Raw genomic sequence first — 22532 nt, 5'->3', positions numbered from 1 at the left:
GAGCAGAGTCACTGATGGTGTGAAGTGGTTCCCATTGCAAAATTGGGCTTAGGAACTTTATTCACTACATAGCAGTTTTTATATTTCTTTTATATTCTTTTATAGATAGATAGATATATTATACATATATTATTATATATTCTTTTTATACTTTCTATATTTTTTAGCAATTGAGTAGAAAACCCCAAAAGAGTCATAATAACCTTTCTGCAGCAGATTAAATTCCCCAGTGAAAGACACTCGTGACTGGAAGTGTAGGGGAAGAGCAAGGCTGCTTCTCTAGAGAGTCACCGATGAGCTGGGTGGGAGGGTTAGAAAATTCCCAGCAGCTCGGGCAGCCACAGCTTCCCCTTCTGCCTTCGTAACCTGCAGCAGTGCAGCTCCTTCTGCCACCGATGTACAAAAGTGACAATTCGTCTTTGTTTTCAGCTGTTACTGTCCCCTTTTCTAAAGCCATGGCACTGTGTTTGACTGTGATGGCACATCTCAGGGGAGAACGACAAAATATAGAAGCAGTCAGACCCCTGGAGAATAAAAAGCTGAAAAGTGACTGCACTGTCACAGCAGTTCACAAAAAGGGGCATGGAAAATCCTCAGGTCTCTGCCTTGAGAGGTGACTGAGAAGATGAGGGTGACAAAGTCACACACAGTGTCACAGGTCAGGGATGAATTAACAGCCTTGCTGGAGCGAAGGCCATAGCTTGCCCAGTGGCAGCAAGGGAAGGGTTTTGCCTCCTCGCTCCATGCCTGTGTTGGAACTAATCACTCACGTACAAATGTCAACACTACGGAAAACATCCTTCAGGATAATCTCTCTCACAAAGCTGCTTAACATTTTGGTAATATACAGTTCACTTGCAGGTGTCAAAGGATTTCAGCCTCTCTCATCTCTGTTCAAAGGCGTCTTCATCTGCTGGTACCCCGTGCCGATGAAGCGGGCGAGCAGGCTGCTGCGACCGGCAGCACCAACGTACCCGCGGAGGGACTGACTGGCGAACGCGCAGCACTGCTCTATCTCCCAGCACCTGCGCGGGATTCTGGCAAGGGACAAAACAATGTCGAGGTGTGCCAAATCTCATCTTCATTTTGCTGAATTCGGTCGTGCTTAAGAGCAGAAAGTGCACACCTTCATCGGTTCCCACTTGTCTTAGAGGGAGGTTTACCATCAGATTTTGGCTTTGTGGCGTGGCTGGGGGGGACCTTGCAGTGGGGAATTGCTCAGACGCTGTGAGTTTTCCAGCAGGCACAGTACATGGGACACTGTTTCTTGACTTTATTCCAGACTGAGCAGCTATTTGGGGGATGTTCTGTGTCAACCCTTTCTGGTCCAATTTCCAGAGGTAATGAGCATGCACCACTCCCTCATAGCCAGAGGGAAATAAAGCTGTGCTCTTCAACAGCCGTGTGCCTCAGTTTACCTGCACACAAATTTTTTAAAAAAATTATTTACCATTAGGCAATAGTGAACTTTGATGTGCATCCACCTTACGCCATGCTTTGATTCAGATCACAGCAAGGTCACAGAGTGAGCAAATGTGTTTCCTTTTGGATGACACTAAAGCAGAAGTGCTTCAGGAGCTCATCTAACATGCTCCAGCTGCTGACAGCTTGAAGCAAGTCTGCTACTCCCCCTAAAAAACATATAGGATGAATATAGAGCCCTCAGCATCAACTCCTTTGCTCTACGTACCCCCCTCCTATAGCACAGCACCGCTTCATAATGCAAACATAGCTTCAGCTAGCAACAGCTCCTTCTGTAAGGGCAGTCCACCATCAAGCTGCATCGTTCAAATCTGGCCCCGTTCACTCGTGCTTCAATTATTTAGGCTGGTTTCAAGTGAGAGCATCCACTTGCACTTAACACGGTGCTCACTCATTGAAGTAGTATCGCTGCAAGGCTTAACATGTGCTCGACTGCTTCGCTGGCTCTCAGTCCTCTCCCATCGCTGTGCAAGCTGGCAAGCGGGAGGTCCCCTGGCCGGTCCCAGGTAGAGTGGTCATGCCTGCCACAATTTGCAAGACACTTGGAGCTTTCCTGACCCCGACCCAGGCTTGCATAGACGTTGTCCATATTATTGCTGCTGGTGCTGTACTGGACCCGCTGCTGAAGAGAGACAGGTCTCCAGACACTCTTATTGAATGCTCGATTCGGTTAAATCGATGGAATAATCAGCCCACAGAGTCTGCCCAAAGGTCAGGAAGCAGTGATTTTTTCCTGCAGCAGCTTTGGTCCTGAGGTCTTGTTTTAGTGTGAGGATTGCAAGCAAAAGCACTTCAGCAGGTAGGTTATTAAAGTGTTATGACTGCTGGTATTAAGCTGACAGGCTAACGTAACAAGTGCATAACAAGGTCTCCTAAGATAGAGAGGTAAATTCTTTGCAGCATTCTTTTCTTGGACAACTCAGAAACAAGCTGGTGATGGACGCGGCGCAGGCTGGGCTGGCATATTGCAAGGCAAAATGCAGAAGAGCCTGGAAGAGGAGCCCACCAGCATGGAGGAGGCAGAGGATGCCAGGAGAAGGGGGTGCCAGATGGCAGGACAGGACCAGGCGGGGAGGACCCCTTTTTCTCACCCCATTCCATCCCATCCCACGGCCCCAGATTTCATCCCCCCCAGCCTCTCCCCATCTGTCTGTCGCACAGAGACACCTCTGTGGCTCCTCAGTCCCGCGTGTGCCAGCAGCAGTCATCTGCAGAGTCAAAGGACACAGCAGTGGGAGGGCCCATCTTTACCCCTCTAATCACTCAGGCACACATACGCTATCAGCTGGACACAAGACATAAAGTGGAGTGAATTTGCAGAAACACTTTGATCTTTCATTTTTAAGCCCAGTGATTCAATCCCCCACAGAGCTAAGGTAAACGGCTGCGATGCTGCTCCGGTGGATTCAAGGTTTCAAGGCAAACAGCAGTCATTTAACCGTGCTTTTAAAGTTCATATCATTTGAATGTCATATGTCAAACTGATGCTACTTCCACTGAAGGCAAATAGATGTTTATTCCCCTCGCAGCTGGCCAGCAGTCTGACATTCATTATTGAAGCCTTGCAGCTGCCAGGGATTGAAGCTACCTGTAGGAGTGCATCTATCAAAGCCTTCCACCTCTTAAGGGTTATTCCCTGTAATATCAGCTCATACGTTTCAGTTCAGGCTCATTTTACAGCTGCTGTAGGTCTGCAGTTGTTTTTTCCTATGTCTGGGCAAGGTCAGGCATTGGTTTTTGCCCATTCCCTCCAAAATTATGTTGTTACCTCATTTTTCATGGCTTCTCCTGGGTTCAGACTCGCCGTCACTGTGCACCAGCCCCCGAGGTTTATGATGTGAACGTTCCTCTGCGTGGTCTTGCGGCTGTGGGCAGCGGCCAGCGCACAGGACCACAGTGCTGGTGGCCCAGTTGCGGCATCTTGATGCAGCTTCAGCCCTCCTTGGGGCCAGCACTGCAAATTCTGTTTCTGGGGAGTAAGTCCGTGCATGAAATACCTGGTATTTTGTAGCTTATTGGGCATTAAAATGTTCAATTGGCTGCAGAGGAGTTTACAGAAGAAAAAAAAAAGACAACAGAGATGATCAGATTAGTTTGCATTTAGACATTGCCCTGAACATCACAGAGCAATTTACACCTGTACAAGGAGTCTGTGGAGTTATATTGAATCAGACCTGGAGCATTTTACAGCCACTTTGCACGAGCATAAATGATAACATAAGGTGCAAAGGAAACAGCCAGCCGGACAATTACAGAGCGTCTTCACACGCCTTATTAATCCTCATTACAGCCCTCTGTGCTGAGACTCGGCGTCTTCCCTTCCCCGACAAGGGCCAGTGAGGCTGTGGAGCCAATTTAGCCACCTGCCAAACTTGCGGTATCTGGCTGCTGGTATCAACGTGTCCTTGGTCCTGGAGAGCTGGATGCTCCTTGCCAGTGCCTGAGATGCATCTTGCTAAATCACAGTGATGGAGATCACAGCTGCCTCCTGTCCTACCAGGCTTCTGAGCAACATGTGATGTTACGCTCAACTATATGTACGTCTTTTTGTCTACCTTTTTTTTTTTTTTTAAGCTTACCTCCACAGGTATCTCAGGAAGGAGGGGTGATGTTCATCCGAAAGACCACGAGCCCAGTTCCTTGCCTGTGCTGATACGCCCATGAAACAGGTCTGGATGCTGTGTGTGCATGCAGGGTCGTGAGCCTCAGGATGCAAGGAAATGGGCTAAAAAAGGATTATTCAGCCGCTCTTGGAGCAAGAGGCTGGAAGCGCTGCCAGCATGTGTCTGAGCTGTGCCTGTGCACTCAGGTTAACGACCCAATATACAGCTGCCGGCATCGCTCTGTATCTACAGTAACATTTCATGAGCGGTATGATTGTTTGCTGTAGCTCTCGCATTTATGTCTGATACTGAAACTCCTTAAAAGAGAGTAGCTACCCAGTGTTTCTCGGCACTCCCAGGGCTTTCGCCCCGTTTCCCACTCAGAGCCTCCTGCTTAAAAGCTGGTAGACCTGAACTTTTCCCACTGAAGATGACAAGAAAGACCTGGCGAGTGTTGAGCTATGCAGGCAGGAGACAGCCTGAGTAGTTAGACCGGTTGTACGCAGTTGGGAGATTGGCTGTCTAATGTTCTTTCTGGGAATCTTATTAATGTTATCTTATTATTTCATAATAGATATAACCCATGTGCTAGTGCTGGCAGGCTGTAATTGGGCCTTGCCAGGGAATTACTCATATTTTTCATTCTTGAAGGAATGAAGAGCGTATTCGGTTATGCTAACGACCTCATTTGTGTGGATTCCATTCACTTGATATGTCTCGCTTGTGAAGTATTACAGCTCGAGCGATGATTTCTCACTCAAAGTAAACGTCAGGGTGTCTTGAAGCAGATGCTCTCCTCTCCAGATGCTGAACGTATGCCTCCGCTGTGTTTGCCTCTCCTTCAGCAGCTGCAGACTCGCCCAAAGGTGTTTTTTTGCAGAACATGTTTTGCTGATGGTGATGCACATCTTTCCCTCTCGGGGTGCTGCGGGAGACAGGGAGCTCTTTGAAACAGGGGGGGTGGGAAATATTCGTTATCTATCGCTGCTTTATAAATCCTTTCTGCCTATTTAGTAACCCTTGTTTGGGCCTTGGGCCTTTTGGGGTGGCTGGTAAAACACTACAAGAGGTAGAGTGTCTACTCAAGTTCTTAGCTGAGGGGTTTTTTAACTCTCCACAGGGTATAAATGATAGTTTCAGCCATAGAGAACCTTCCTCCCCATACTTACAATTACTCTCCTTTGTGTGCATATCAAAGCACAAGCAACATAACCTCGTCAATAAAAGCCCTTTCTAATTCTTTTTTATCCTCCCCAGGGGAGTCCTTAGAGCCCTGTGGAACCTCGAGCAGCCCTTTAATTCCTCCTGCTTTGGTCCTCGCCGCTGCTTGGGGCCTGTTGTTGTAGCAGCCGCACCGGCTGTGAAAAATGCTGCTCCTTAATCGAGCAGAGCGGTGGCTGCTGGATGACACAAAGCATTACCTGCCCATGGGGACCCAGCGCGCTGGCTGTTTCTGCAGCGTTATCAAAAATGTTTCCATGCATTTGTTTGTAAAATGTCTTTATCCAGCCAGGAGAAATGTCCCTTGAAGTCAACTAACTAAATAAATAAATAACAGTCAAAGACAATACAGCGAAAAAAAGTTTCTAGAGGGAAATAAGTGATGGATTGAAAGAGATTTGAGGCTGTTGTGTTGTACAACTCAGTGCACGATGTGACAGGAGAGACTCCTCACCGTGCTGCTTCCTGGTCTTCTATTTTAAATGAAGTCCTAAAAATGCTGATTTAAAAGGGTTGAAGAAACAAAATAAAATAGCCTGATGTACACTGTGGACATTTTTTAGACCTTCTGAACTTTTTTCATAATACATCTCCTGGTAGCCGTGTCAAAATAAAGCTCTTCAACAAAGGTGCAGGAGAGATGCTGGAGCTACTAGAAATTTTTCTGTGTGTTGATGCACAAATCTGAGCAAAGAGAGGAATGATTTCACTTTTCACATATAGTAATAGCAAACAACAGGAATCCTGACCTGGAATTTGTCTTTGCTTTCCAAGAGCATCCCTGAGCGGTCTGTGGAGACCAGAGGAAAATGTTGATTAATACCACCGTTAATGAAAATAAACACAGGCTAAAATTCCAAGCACTGTAATTGCTTCTCAAAGCATCCAGGGATAGCAACAGATGCAATAAAGCAGAAATCCACTTTGGCTGCCAAGGGATAATGTTTCCTACTTCAGACCCAAGCCTGGGGGGTAGAACATACCACCCATAGCAGAGCAGCCCGAGACCCTGAAGTTCTCGTGTGTTTGAAAAGCCATCTCAGAAATGCAGCAGACCTGAATGCTCCCGAGGGTGGCTTCCCAGCCCCTGCAAAGGGTCTCATATCTGCTGACCTGCATGGGACCTGGATACTGTTCATGTGTATGTTCATTGGCTTTTTCCATCTGTCTATTTATCTCATGCATTCGACCAAAGGAATTACAGGATTGAAAGAAAATGAATAGTTTCCTGCCCAGCCAGCTTCTTATTTTGATTCATTCCATTCTTGTCACTTTGAGTGAACTAAATAATTAATCGTGTTAACAAAAATAATTAGGGCTAATATCACACAGATTACACTAGCCAGTTCTAACAATAATGTTGGTAACAACATCTAAATAACCTGATATTTAATTATAGTCTGGCTTGTTTAGTGATGTACAGGTTTGGGGCTTTCTCTCGCTCCGAATTTTGGCCAGCTACATTGATTAAACGAGAACTTTTTATAGCTAGTGTTCAAATTATCAAATACTTGCCTAAAGCAATCCCATTGATCAAGTGTATCATTTGTAATACAAATGTTTTTATTAGGAGGCTTTGTTCAAGATAAATGAAGGATCAAATTAACTGGAGATTGGATTGAGTAGAAAATGCTACAGCTGGATAATTTCAAGCACTGAGGCTGAACATTTCTTTCAGATGACGAGAAGTCATCAACTAAGTCTTAATATAAAACACGCACACAGAGAGGCATCTCTATATTGATTCCTCTCATTGCTATGGCACGCTTTATACAAAACATATTTGGGGTTTGTGGGATGATAGGCTACAAACCCATCACCTCGCTGTAACTAAAGCAGTCTGAGTTTTCATTCTGGCCAAAATTAGGTATGCTATCAAAATACCAACATGCACCAAAACCCTCTTCCCGCTCCCTCATCTTTCATCCACATTCTGCTGCCTCTGTTACTACCCAGTCAAACTCCTTGTGCAACTCTGCTCTTAACCCAAATGCCTCCTTTGCATCCAGAATGGGGCAATCATTTTCCTCTTTTAGGAAGGAAAACCACTAGAAGAGAGCCAGCACGAATATTTAACTATTTAACTATTCCAGCATTCATGGTAGCACAGCAAGGTCTGGATGTGATTGAGAGTTTATCCATGACCAGCCAGTGGAAAATGACCGTGTGAGTGAAATGCTGTTACTTTATATATATACATTTTAATACAGTTCGAATTAGGAAAGCTATTTGGGTTTACATTTTTTTGGCTGTCATGTACAGCTGTAGATATTAAGTAGTTGCTTTCTGAAATAACTCTCCCTTCTCTACATCCTGCTCCCAGAGCAACGTGTAAAGTGTTTGCTGATACAAGAATTACAGATGTTGGAGGAGCTGCTATAAAACCTCCCAAGATTTACATCTCCTCCGTGAGGTTTCTCCACGGACTGACTTCACAGGGAGAGGTTTTACAGGCATTCAGGATCCTTTTGAATGTATCTCCAGAGGCATTTGCAATAATGGGAGGAAATCCCTTGAAGCCCATCCGATAAAACACACAGAGTTAGGAAGGGAGCACAGAGGTCAGTTAGTCCCCATGGGCAAACTATTTCTGGCTTATTCAGGGACACACGGCCAAGTTTCCAACTCGTGCTGAGCACTGGCTTCGTGAAGAGCTCCAGATGCTTGCAGCCTCACACCAGCTCCAGTTTGGTCTGGTTTACAACATGAAAATAAATGTAAATCTCCTAAAACTGCTGGGTTTCTTCTTAATTTGGGGTAGAACGGAAAGTTCAGCTCTTATACCTGGATCTAACCACTCTTAATGCCTGTCCCAGCGCTCCATTGATGTGCCGGGCTGGCACTCAAGCAGCGAAATACGCAGCCCAGCTTTCAGGGAGAATTATTACTTTATTCATTACTTCAGTGAAAGAAGTAATGAGCCCAGGTGAACTTACAGGTAGTACTGAAAAACAGAGACTTGTTTCTCTCAGATATCATTTGTGGCCACTTCAACTATATGTATATGTATGTGTGTATGCATAATTATATGTATGCAAGTACTATATGTATGTAACATATATGTGACAGATATACAAAGGATTACATACACATGTTTGTCATGTTACATCCATATTTTGGAGCTGCAGGCTCTGGGTTGTGAGGGTTTGTATTTTGCTTTTATGCTGTGGCCAATAATAGCTTATTGCCCTCATCGTAAGGTTTAAAACCTGTGACCATTACATTTGTTGAAGGAGGCTTAAACTTCACTTTGGAAAACTGCAGTGTATTGGCGCGAGGTGTATTTACTCCAGAAGAGCTACAGCTATTGTAATAAAAACAGGCAAACAATCAAATTTATGAGTTATACTTAAAGAGATGGGGAGTGAGAGCAAATTAACCCCTTTACGCTGTAGCCAAGGCTGTAGCACAAGGACATTGCTGCCGCCTGCCCAGGAAAGTGTGGAAAGAAAGCAACGGCATCTGTTGATAATGGGTAACGTGGTACAAGTCAAGCAATTTAATTTCTATAGGGAACTCCGTGATTGAAAGCAGCAGTAATGCTGATTAATCCCTCTCCCTCTTTTCTGTCTCCTAATTTCTCGCCGCTCGGTGCTCTTTCTTCCTTTCAGCTGATTTCCACTGTACGTGTATGTCAAGACACCTCACACCCTGAAGGCATGTAAAATCCTGCAGATTACATTGTTGCCTTTCTTAGCCTGTATTACAGTTTATATCACTGTGTTTATCTCTGCTAATTCTAAAACAATTTATATAGTTCATTTAATTACTATTTTAGTAATTTACCACAAGAAAATCTAGATTTTTCATCAGACTTTCGGGGTTGTTTTTTTTCAGGTGAGATTTGCATCATTGCATCCCTGTTCGGTTCCCAGGGCCGTTCTCAGAGGACGGGATCTGATGGGATATACACGCTCTCCTGCCTCTTTTCTTAGTCTGGTCCCAGGTACGAGGACAGATAAACTCAAAGGGGAGTTCAGTTCATGCTTCTTGTAACTGTCCTCATTTCAGGAAAGCTAACCCAGCTTGATTTCACCAGGAATTTTTGTTTTGGTTTGGTTTAGTAGATAATCTGATTTCAAGGGGAGAAAAGCATGCTCTAGGTTTAGACTCATGTTTGGCCACCCAAACAATATAACAGCTCTTCGACTCTCTTCTGCGTTGGGAAATCTCAGTCAAGTTCAATGTCCCGCCTGTCTCCAGCGTCTCCTGGAAAAGCCATGGAAGTGAGTCATGGGTTGCTTCATCCACCAAGACGGGTAGTGACTGCTGCTGTTGCAAAAAGAGATTTCCCCATCTGGAGCAGCAGCTGGGCTGCTGTGTGTGCTTGAAACTGCCTGTGACAGCAGAGGATGTCTGGGAGACAGGCTGATCCAACACAGTTTCAGGCAGGAATGCATCTGAGGATGGAGTTTGGCAGGGCAAGCTGAAAAGAGGAAAGTGTGCAGAAGTTGCAGCAACAAAATCCTGATTTTTCTCGTACTGTTTTCAAAAGGAGGGTGATATTTCTGGGGGAAGTGCCAGGATTTTCAGTACCTGGTTTTCTTTTCTGAGTGTCAGACAGGCCTGCCCAACGGGCATAGTGGTGAGGTTTAATTAATTAGTTTCGGGAAAAGTGTTCCCAGTTGCCAAGGAGGCCAAGCTGTATATGCTGGTTAAGAGCAGGCACTAGTCATCTGATCATCTGTGTTCACATGCAATAATAATAATAATAATAATAATAATAATAGAGCTAACAGAGGTTCTCCTTAGGATGGAACAATAACAAACATACATGACCCAAATAATTCTGACTTCTGCCTGAGGTTATGGACATGAATTCTGTCTGGTCAAAGAAAACCATGGTCAACTGGTGTCAAAGAGAGGGCTGGGAAGGGGGAGAGCCTTTAGCTGGCCAAGAGATTGTAAACTTTTGCACAGAGGAGCAGTGTCTTGGAGGACTGAGGATCAGCCAGGTTGCATTGGAGGCCAATGGACTTCAGACTTGGTCCTTGCTGTCACAAGAAGCATAACCTCAGTGCTGCGGAGGTTGATTTTACATCTGACTTCAGCTGGAGCAGGCTCAAGGATTTCGTTATTCAGCATCCACTCCATCTGCTTTACTGAAAATGTATGCAAAGATTAAACATGACAAGGAATTTGTTTCCAAGAGACTGATATTTTGGGATGGATTAAGAAATGTAAGTACCCTCCTTTCCCTGGAGAGTGAGGCAGGCTCTGCCTCTCAGCTCTGGTCTTCTCCATGCTCGCCAGTACCACAGAGCAGAACAGAAAATTATATCACAACTATCATGGCTTTGGGGATTTATTTCTCTGCTTTTCCTACAGACCCCGTCAATTCAAACCCCAAAAGAAAACCAATTCTCATTAAATGTCATCTCAAGAATATCCATCTGCATCCAGGCGTCGTGAGTGTGAGAAATGACTTGTCGGGCAATATTACAGCTAGTGTTCGCCTGTTCCGATCCATGTCCTGTCAGCATTCGCACTCCTGTTGACAAACTGAATTCCACCTTGATTTCATCTTTCCAGATAACACAGATTAACTGGGAGCTGTGTCATTTTTTTTTGTTTACTTTGAAAGCATGCAGAAAGAGCAATCTTACAGAAGAGATACAGATGTTGTCTGAGAAAATCCTGCCCTCCTAGTAAGTGATTCAGACCAACATATTGCTGGAAACAGAGACATCAGAGGTACCAGCGACTTCTGTAAGACTTTGAGCACAGTAAATGTAAATGCTTGTGTTATTATGGTGTTTTAATACTGTTTTCATGTCTCCCAACCAGCATCTCCTCCAGGGTTACAGTCTCCATCTTCTCGCATTCAGGCTGGCATGGTTGGCTGAGATACTTCTTGAAGTGACCCTAGGAGATCCCTGAGCATCTGATGTGGCCTTGTGTGCAAGGCAAGGACAGTCAGCCCTGACAGACAGCTCAGGCAGGCAAGAACAGAGCTGGTGGCTTCATACCCCGCAACAAAAACATTTGTATTCTACTGTACTCGGTATGTATTGCTGTATACACATTCACCAGTGAGAAGAGATCATTCCCTCTCACTCTATCCAGAGAAAGAGACGTAGGGAATGGAGGCTGTGATGAGATAAATGGTTATTATGAGGTATAGGCATTTTTAATTATCTCCTGCAGACTGCACCACACTGCTAATGAGCTCTTGCCAAGTTTCCTGTGATTCCTCTTTACTTTTTGTAACTCTGTAATAGTAACAATATAATAATTTTCTATAATAACCATGATAAACCCCAGATAATCCTTCTGTAACTCCTGCATAAGCTTCATGTAATTAAATCAGTTGGTGAAACATTCTTGGTCTAAGGGACGGATGAATGCAGCACAGCTCTGCTACCCGATGAAGAGGACGATGCAGAGAGCATATTCCCCATATCCTCCTACCCCCAAAGCAGCATAAATCCAGTGCAAGACTAGAACAGGGTTAAAAAGGCAAACAGTTGTGTTTGGATCTCAATTTAGCCCACCGTTGCCAAAGCAGAGGCCAGAATATTACCGAAGCAGTAAATTTGGTCCTGAGGGAAAAGCTTGATTTGTGTTAGGTGGGTTGGTGAACAGGCAGCTGCTGGGCTCCCAAAGCAGAGAGTAGTTCCCAGATGGGTGGGGAGGTGTGAGAAGGGATGAGGGGAAGAGACATCACAGGAGTCCCGCTTTCATCTGTCCTTTGAAAGAAGGGGGAGTGTTTCTAACAGTGCCAAGAAATGCAATTTAGATAAATAGCTGGCGGCTCCTATGAAGAGTTTATCCAGCTTGTTATCTTTCACTGGTCTGCTCTGATTGATGCACCCCAGGTGGTGTCATACATGCTTATTCTTTTCTTTCCTTTTCTTTTAGTTAGGAGACATGTTTTTCTATAATTACTCCTCTTATAAGAATTTCTCATGCAAAAATATATACACATTGCAAAGGAACAGTCTCTCTGCACTTGACTTGGGTGAACAATTGAAGATCTGCTGCCCTCCCTCCAGGAGCCTGGTGATGATGAAGCCTTTTGTGATCCTGCCTTTAGATGAGAACTTAGCTTCTTACTTTCCTGATTCACGTTTAAGCCCGTAGAGTTTATTGTCAACTGCAAGAAACTTACCCCTGGGCATAGAAAGGCAGCAGCCACCCACAGCAGTGCCGCAGACTGATTCCTGTGAGGATTTCTGAGCATAGCTGTTGGAGAGCAAAGTCCTGCTTCGAACAGTCCTGCTACACATCCCCATCCCACAATTTCACAGTCAACAGGGGTGGGGAGATCAACAGAGAGGAGTGAGCTTCCAAAATCCCCATCATACATTTCCCGGGTAGCAATTAATGCTACAATGTGGCCCAGCTAATGAGGCAAACCTCAGCTCAAGACAGTGCAGTGGAGGAAGGTGAACTTGTAAAACAAACCTGCTTTTGCTCACCGACAGCTCCCAAGCACCAAGATGTGCGTGTAGGTGGTCCAGGGTTATTTGTGGTGACAGGGAGGACAAGGGGTGCTGGCTGCTGGCTCCTCCTTGAGCTCTCCTGGGGCCAGCGACCTTCTGCTGGGTTTCGGATGAGCATTTTGAACCCATTAGAGCTGACAGTGATTGGGATATTTTGTCTCTCCATCTTCTCCTACATCCCCACACGAGTCATTAAGCAACCCTTCAACTCCTCTGCTTTGTGTCTCCTCTGTCTTTGTGCCTCCCCCGTCACCTGTAATGGCTTCATTCATCAGTCTGCCCTTTGTTTTGGTTGTGTTTTAGTGTGTACTGTGGGTTTTTTGGTCTGGGTCCCCTGCATGCGATACACTGTGGTCTCCATGACACCTGCTAGCACAGGGACCAGCAGCACAAGGCAGTCTTTCACGCCGCCTTCTTCCAGCTCTTCTTCCACACCCAGACTTTCCTTGCTCCACTGTGATCTCCTCACCTCTGAGCATCTTTCTTGTGCCTTTGCTTTAATAACTGACCACGAGAAGAGCTTCAGAGATTTTGGGGAGGACATTCACCCTTTTAAGGGGAGGACTAAGGAAAGGACATTCATCTAGAAGACAGCGAAATGCGTTGTGAAATGGACACGATGCCCTGAGAACAGAAGTCCATTTCATTAAGAGACAGGAAAATCCTAACCTGAACAGTAAACTTTGACGACGTTTGGACATGTTCTGGTTGGTAGAGCATCCAGATTTTACTGTTTGCAAATTGGGCTCTTAACTGAACCAGGTGCTGAACAAGTGCTTTCCACAGGTCACTGAGTCCAACTTTATCCTAAATAGCACGAGCCCCAGGCCAGATTAGCTCCTGAAATAAATGGACTCATCTCTCACTTACAAAGCCACATGCCCTGGCATGGTGCATCTTCTGCGGTAGCCTGCGGCATCAGGAAACGCGCAGCAGGCTGATTTCTTCTTCAGTTCTCCTGCGGGCAATGCAGCTACGTGCTGGCCCTCGTATGGGTTACTACCTTTCTGCTCCAGTTATTGCCGCAGTTTATGAAAGCCTGCAGTGAAAATGTTGTACTTGCGTTAAGGGGAGGTGAAAGACGGAGGAAGCCCAGCATGAAAATACTTGCAGTGTTGGATAGTCTCCTTGCCTTTGTTTGACCATCTTGAATTTTCCTACCTCTCTCACATCCCGTGCTGTAGGAGCCACTGCCAAACTGCTGCTCTGTTACGGTCTTTCCTACCTGCTATATATTAGATGGACCCGATTTTTTTCTTATGTGCAGATTCCACTGACTACTGAAGCTGATCTCTTCCCTAGCTAAATGCAAGCAGCAAGAGAAGCCTGGGTATGGATGATCACAGAATTTGATCATCAAAAGTCCATCCCAGTCACCCGAAAGCTGAAGTATTACTTTAAAATTTTTTTTCCTCTTGCTGCTAAGAGGAAAAAGGAAAAAATAACTTCAAAATTAACTAGTTACTTACTCCTTACCCTGACAAAGGGGTTGCTGGGGTTGCTCATTTTCCCAGTGCCCATTCTGAAGTACTAGTGCCACATCCAGGCTGTCAGATCCAAACACACTGGGGGAAAAAAGGTAGAAAAGATAACAAAGATTTAGCGTTTAAAGCCTTTTATAATCTTCTGCTTCCTACCCATGCACCAAGCTTGGAGACACTCAAACCTCAGCTAGGCAGGCCCTAAATTGTCAGGCAGAGATTTCCTCCTGCTGAGGATGGAAGAGGGTCTCCTGCATCCTCAGCATGGCTGGGTGGGGGCAGGCAGAGTTTCAGAGCCTTGGGCAGAACATGAACCTGCCCAGGCACTGACAGGTCTTAACAACCCTGACCAGCCTCGCCTGGGCTCTCCACTCCCACCCATGGGCCCAGAGCCCATTGAAGCTCGGCCTGGCACTGGTAGTCCTCTCCCTGAACTCAGCTGGAGGAGTGTGGGTCTCCAGTGCAAGCACAGCCATGCACCTGCCTGACCATGGACCCCCATCACCCATCTGAAGTAGGCGGCCTTTCCACCTAACGCCACCATGGTAAGGCCTTGCTTTGCTTAAGGGTTAAAACTGGCAGGTTTGTGACTCGTGCTCTGTAAGGGTAAGTTTGCTGCAAGGGTTGCAGAGGGGGAGTGGGGTGCTCATGATGGTGCCCAGGGAGGGATGGGGACAACCCTGCCCCAGCCATCTGTGTCCCCTTCCCAGCCACAGCCCCGTGCCTGCGCACCGCAGCTGCCAGCCCGCAGTTTAGATGATAACCTTTCCTCAGCCGGCTCCACAGGTTTTGCACAGAGCTGTGGCTACATCAGAAACTCAATTCCTTTAGGATCTGATGTTTTTGGACGTGAACAAGCATGGGACCCTGGTGCCCCCAGGCAGGGGCATGGGAAGCAGTGTAATTCCCTTCTTACACACAGAGGTTCATCCTTTCCTATTTACTTCTGAACGTTTTTCATTACAATGATGCTTTAGGGCTGGAAACATCAGGAATACAAATCAGAGCTTGTCACTCACAAACATCACATTTATTTTACATTAATATATGTTTTCTGTTAAAATATCACACATTTAGTTGTGAATCTTGGCTATTATCAGAAGCTTATCGCAATAATTTTCCTTCCTTTTTATTTATACACATGAAATGCTGTGTTTAATGACGAATTGGTTTCTGAATGAAGGGATCAGGCTGTTTGGAAAGTCACAGCCTGCATGGCCTCTGTGCTCTGACTTAGCAATTTAGTTGCCTCTGTTCCCCTGGGTTTTACCTCTTTTCCTGCTGGTGAAGGTAGTAAGGGAGTACAGAAAGCCTCTTCTCTGCTTCTTTTTCATGGCTAATACGAGAGCAGAGTCCAGTAGCCCCCTTTTAGACTGAAAATCTAGGGAGAAAAAAAATAACATAAAAGGAATCTGTAATTCTGGAAGGATTTGAGGATTTCTCTGGGGAGGCTGAGAGCGGGGAGCCCTCCCCTGTCACCATCAGCATCGGTCAGCTGTAAAATGCTTCTCGAGAAATGAAGGCATAGAGAGAGGCAGGTCTTGTTATCCCAGGCTGTCTGGTCGGAATCAGAAGGGAGCTATGTAACCAAATGATATTTTTCGGCTGCAAGCCTCCAGCTGCATGACATTTCCAATTATCCAAGCACATACATATGGATGTGCAGACCCCCGCAGCGCTGGCGTGCTCTGTGCTTCCGCAGCAGCGGAGGGCCCGGCTGAGACAGAGCCTGGCACAGCTCTGCCGCCGTCCCGCTCCCACAGATGGGCACAGGCAGCTCGCAAAGCCTGCTTTAACGGAGAGCAAAACTCTGTCCTTGAGATCTCTGTACGCCGTCGGGCCGCATGACGTTCGGCAGCTTTTTGAAGTGTAGTCCAAAGCCTCGATGAGAGCAAAGATACTTATTTCCTACGGAGCTTTTCCTCCCCCTGATGCTTTAGCTCAGGACAGTGGGCAATTAACTGAATCTCAGGCAGACAAGTTTGGGCATCCTGTAGGACCATGCTTGGGTTTCCTGTGGGACGTGAGCAAGGATGCTATTGTTTCTCAGAAGGGTTATTAATGATTGGGAACTTATCCATCCACTGGGTTAAAAGCTGTTACACCCACACAGCTTCGATGAGTCAGATCCCGGATAGGCAACACAGGCTGCCATCAGAGAGCACGGGGCGGGGGGGAAGTAACCCATCATACTGACCAACCCTTGTTGGCAAGAGAAACGTGGGAGGGGAGATTTAAAGGATGCTCTTCTCCCAGATTTTCAGGAATAGCGGCAGGGTCTGGGCTTTATAAACTTTACAGTAAGGTCTGCTGATCAGATATGAAAAATAGATTAGATTTTTTTTCTATAAGCTTCATTTATACTCATCAGAGTGCTACAAGTAATAATACCAGGAGATAGATTTGCAGGCAGAAGTATGATTTTTAAGTTAACGATGTTCATTTAATTTCAGCTCTTGTCTCCTAGATGTGCCTCTTCCTAATGCTCTAAATAGCTCCTCTGCCTCTTTGATGTTTACACCCTTCAAATGCATAAAGACAGTTCTCCACAATTCCTCATTTTGCCAAGCAATACATACTTAGTGCTTTTCATCTCTCTCCATAAATCAATCCCTTTCCTCCAACAGGAGCTAGAATAGGATTTTTTTTTTCCTTATTAGATTTGTACTGAGAATTTCTTTTCAGAAACAGATAAATGATACAAGGTTTTTTCATGACAAAGCATCCTATCATACATTATTAGCAAACACTTCCACGGTAGAACAGGAATAAAAATAGAAAGTGGGCTATAAAAAAGAATGTATAGCAGGATAGCATCTAATCTCACAGCATGGTACTAAAAGTGGAGCAGTTCCTTCACATTTCTTTGCAGATCTTCAAGGAAAGATCCAGGAGGCCTAAGAAACGCTTAGCATCTTTTACTTAAGGATTTCGTTAAATTCTGTGCGATCTTTGACATCAAGTTAATGAATTTTCTCCTTATTCAAAAAGCCCACCTACAGCTTGTGATGTGTTTGAAGCTGCAGATCCTTTCTAGCCGGCTTAGCTGCTGCTCCCTGCCTTGCTGTCCCTCCTCCCTGCGTCTCAGCACAGCGTTGGCTGTGCACACCCTCTTCCACAAAACTTTAACCAAGAAACCACCTGAGTTATAAATTCTTTCGGATCCCACTTATCTCAAAACCAGATTTTTCTGTATTACTGGTTTTCAGTGGAAGCCATCAAACGTGAACTACTTGGGGTTCTCACCTGGCAGGCCAGGTTAACAAGTACATAACGTGCTTTTAAGATTGCTTCTTCTGATGGCCCCTTCCCAGGGATCACACCCTCTGACTTAGATGGTTAGCTGTGCTTTAGAGGCTGCAGTGAGATAAGGCTTGCCGAGGAAAAATAGTCACCCTCAGATTTCCCATATTTCTGAAAGCAATTTTGGTTGAAGGCCAGCAAACCCTGCAAAAATGGATTTAAAATGAAATTACAAATGAAAGATGAATACTCAAATGGACAACAATTTCAGCAGCTATTTGTGAGGAAAAGCTTAGGACTTTGGAGATTAGTCTGCCCAGGCAATTACTGCCCTGGGACAGAGGCACGTGCAGGTTGCACTCGGATGCATGTTCAGCCGAGGGCCATTTGGCCTGATGTTCTTTCCTGCATTGCTCTTTCAGCTATGAATCTGATGAGTGAGGAAAGGAGAGGCTGATCGATGAGTTTATTTTCCTTGCTTGTGGCTTCAGGGGTGAATTAGAGGATGGGAATGTTCCCCCAGGGCTGAACAGCCCAGCAGGGCTGGCTGCTGGGTCTCAAAGTCTACCTGGGAGCCAGTACAGAGGCGGGCAGAGGCAACAAGGTTTAAACCCCAAGCATTTTGGTGATTATTAAGTAAATGTGGCAAATAATAAGCTGTGCAGCTGCAGCCTACATTCAGGGAGGGAGCCTGGGGGTAGCTTCTATCATCTTGCAAAGGAGCAGGTGCTGCAAAGGAAACCAATATCTGAAACTTTTAGCAAAATGCCAAAGATCTTCTCCAGAGCTGCTGCCAGCAAGCGGAGAGAAGGCAGAAAACCCAACACAAAGCCGATGTGGCTTTATAATAAACAAACCAAACTGGTGCCAGAAGTTGTTGTGCACTGGGTTTTGTGACCGTGCATTTTAATTTCTTATTGTTCTTGCTGTCCTTAGAGCTGGGTTAGCACAGCAGTGGGTCCAGCCACTTCCCTGTGATGGCTTCTTGTTGGACACCATTGCAGATTTCTGTCTTTTGAAGCACTTTGTTCTTGTTGCAGTAACTTCATTGCTTCCACCTCGGGGCCTGCTGGGTCCCTATGAAGACTTATGCTCTGGCATTTTGAAGTTTGCCTTTTGCTAGTTTAAAACAGCTTTTGAATATGTTTGACTTAGTGTGGTGATTATAGAATCATAAAATCATTTAGGTTGGAAAAGACCTTTAAGATCATCTAGTCCAACCGTAAACCTGACACTGCCAGGTCCGCCACTACACCATGTCCCTAAGCACCACATCTACACGTCTTTTAAATACCTCCAGGGATGGTGACTCAACCACTTCCCTGGGCAGCCTGTTCCAGTGCTTGACAACCCTTTCAGTGAAGAAATTTTTCCTAATATCCAATCGAAACTTCCCCTGGTGCAACTTGAGGCCATTTCCTCTTGTCCTACTGCTTGTTACTTGGGAGAAGAGACCAATGCCCACCTCACGACAACCTCCTTTCAGGTAGTTGTAGAGAGCAATAAGGTCTCCCCTGAGCCTCCTTTCCTCCAGGCTAAACAATCCCAGTTCCCTCAGCCGCTCCTCATCTGACTTGTGCTCTAGACCCTTCACCAGCTTCGTCGCTCTTCTTTGGACACACTCCAGCACCTCAATGGCTTTCTTGTAGTGAGGGGCCCAAAACTGAACACAGTGTTTGAGGTGCGGCCTCACCAGTGCCGAGTACAGGGGGACGATCGCTTCCCTAGTCCTGCTGGCCATCCTGTTGCTGATACAAGCCAGGATGCTATTGGCCTTCTTGGCCACCTGGGCACACTGCCAGCTCATATTCAGCTCGCTGTCGACCAACACCCCCAGGTTCTTTTCCCCCAGGCAGCTTTCCAGCCACTCTTCCCCAAGCCTGTAGCGTTACATGGGGTTGTTGTGATGCAAGTGCAGGACCTGGCACTGAGCCTTGTTGAACCTCATACAATTGGCCTCAGCCCATCGATCCAGCCTGTCCAGATCCCTCTGTAGAGCCTTCCTACCCTCAAGCAGACCAACACTCCCACCCAACTTGGTGTCATCTGCCAACTTACTGAGGGTAAGTTACTAACTTCCAGGGCCAGATCTTTGTCACCCGTCATTGCTTCAGATCAAGACCTTTGTAAGAGAAATAGTAGCAAAAGACCTCTTGCACTGGACACTAAAGAGGACAGTGGTCTTCTATCAAGAATGATTTTACTTCTCAATGACATTCTCCACATAAACCTAAGTGCTGATAAATGCGGAGACCTGAAGCTGTGAAAGCCTTTTATGAATATCTGTATAGTGTTGACCCATCTGATGCCCCGAGGTCTACGGCAGGTCCTGAGACAGGGCCTGAGGACAGTGTTGGCACCCAAGCTCTGCCTGGATGTGTTGAGAGCCATCTCTTCGGGGTTAGCAACATAGATTAGGCCAGGTATGTGTAACGTGATCTGCAATAGCCCAGATCCAAGGACTGAAAGTGCTTGGATACTTTACCTGGAGGGGACATTTTGAAGTGTTAACACTCTATAGTTCTCAGTGTTGCTGACAGTGTAAATCTCTGCTTTCCATCTTAGAAAATAGCATTCTTTTATTTTTAAGTTGGTACAAAACCATCTTAAACATCAATAGCTAAATGTGGTCCCTCTCATCCAACCAAAACTTGAAAGGTTGACTTTTTAAACTCAAAGGCCAATGCTTCAAAAATTTATAGTACTCTTTTGACCCATTTTAATCGTCTTTCCTGATAGGTGCTTGAATGTCACTGCCCCTCCATGGGGAGGCGGAGAACTGCTCAGTTTTGCTATTGCTACTGAAAATAGATTTCTGTAACTGCTCTTGCTGTTGTTGCACAGAAGTTTAGCACAGCAAGAAAATAAATAGGTGGTGAGAAGTTTTCTTAAATTCAGGTTGCGGGTTAGTGAAGAGCCCAAACTGACCAATTCAATTTAAGTCACACAAAGAAACCCTGAAGACAGCAATGGGTTTGGTATTTAAATGTCGCTGCTAAAGAGCATTTGTATACCTTGGTGGTGCAGAGCAGGTAAATGCACTATGCCATGGTCTAGGCACTAAGCTTCTCACCCCAGACACTCCCCAGGTGGATATCAGACCGGGCATTGGAGAGTCCCTCCAAAGACAAAATAGATACCCCTCTGCCCTTTGTGTGTGTATATGCACACATATTTGTGTGTATATATATATCTACACATGCTTGCTAAGTCTGTAATAGCACAAGCTGTCTGTGTTTGCTGCACATTCTGTTTCTTAGGGCAACATTTAGACTGAACTCCCTGAAGAAAAGACTGTCTTGCTGAGTGTTTCCAACACGCCTAACCCTCCTGGGCTTTCATTTCCTGACTGGCTTTTAATGTAATGTAAAGAACAGAAATAATATCTTCCATTAAAACTATTAGGTAGCTCTTCCACTTAAAAGAGCTGTTTCACTTACTCCCAGCCAAATGAATTCCAGTCACTGAAAGCTAAACATGAAAATTCAGGAGGGGGAAGCAGAAAGCCACCTGCAGTCTTGAAAAGATGAGGAAAAACAAGAGTGGTAGGTTCAGCGACTTGTCTGAGAAGATGCACGTAGCTCAGTATGGAGTCCTGGGCCAGAGCTATATGTGACAGAACGTGAAAGTACAACAGCCAGCATGGGAAACACTTCATTTCTTGGCAAGGGGAATCTGCAAATGCATGTCCCCCACTTCTACATCTTGCTGATTTCTGCTGGAGTCTGTTGTAATTATTGGGAGCATCAGACATCTGCTCGCTTCCATGGATGTTGCTAAGGCTACTGGTGGGCTGATTGATGTGCGGTTACCACCAGAGAACAGCCTGAGTGGCAGCAGCTGACCTTCTTAGGAGCATCTGTATCGCTCCTCACCTTCCCTCTGGCTTTTGCTGTGACCTTTGGATACAGATCGATCCCAGATTAGTGTTTGTTAACAATAAATACCCTAAAATTAGGATACAAGTGGACAAGTTTTGAAAAGATTAGACAAGCTCGGGGCAAGTTAGTGCAAGACTCTGCTCACCGTGCTGGCGGTTGGTCTGTGTGGTCTATTTTTCCCAAAGTATTTTCCAGTCATATTACCTACGATTCCAGAGCAAAACCAGCTGGACAGCCCCAGGATGAGGGAGCTGCGGTGTGGAACCTGGGCCTTCTCAGCTGGGCTGTACAAAGCCCTGATATAGTCCAGGGGATGGACTATAACTTATTTTTCTGGGCACTCTATGGCGTGTTGATGGAACTAGTAGTTTGCCAAGCAAAGATGGGTAAATGCATCCAGCTGTACTGGACTGGCTTCAGTTCATAAGTGGCAGACAAGGTTTTTCATTTTCCCTTGAACAGTTATATTGTCCTCCCCAGTCCATTTGCAAACTTCTGGCTGCACAAATAGATCAAAGTACGCTTATATATTATATATATATATGATATGGAAGCTGTAGGTCATGTAACAAAATAAATTTGTACCTAGACATTGTACTCAGCCATGTAGGAAAGCCAATAGAGAACACCACTGATCATCGACTATGAACTGGTTAAATAAAAACTTTGATCCATATCATCAAAGGTATTTTGTGCATCTTTGCAACATCTTCAAGTGTTCAGTAACAAAAAAAGCTCTGAGGGGAAAATTAACTGTGTCATGGGTGATATAAAGCTGCATCGGTACCTATAAAGTGCCCTAGCAATACAAGAGAATTGAAGTAATGAACAGAAATGCTCAGTTAGAGCTTTTTCCATATTTTATGTTAATCATTAGGGTAGAGCTGAAATTAGCTTTAATTGATATTAAGGGTTGAAAAAATGAATCCTCTGGAGAATGAGTCTCTTTAACCTTTAATGATGCAGTAAATAAAATATCCTGTCAACATTTGTGCAACAGTAAGGGTTTTCAAAATTCCATATCTGTATGGTGAGCGATTCAATATGCCTAATTCTCTCCATTACAGCAGATAAAGGTGATGTCAGTGCATAAATTCAGTTACAGGTTTTCCACGTTTCCAAGCTATCTGTCATACCCTGGTAATTCCCCACGCTGGCTTGTTACTTCTAATAAGG

This window comes from Gymnogyps californianus, chromosome 15, assembly GCF_018139145.2.
Source record: "Gymnogyps californianus isolate 813 chromosome 15, ASM1813914v2, whole genome shotgun sequence".
In the NCBI taxonomy this organism is placed as follows: domain Eukaryota; kingdom Metazoa; phylum Chordata; class Aves; order Accipitriformes; family Cathartidae; genus Gymnogyps; species Gymnogyps californianus.
This window is presented reverse-complemented; position numbering follows the sequence as displayed.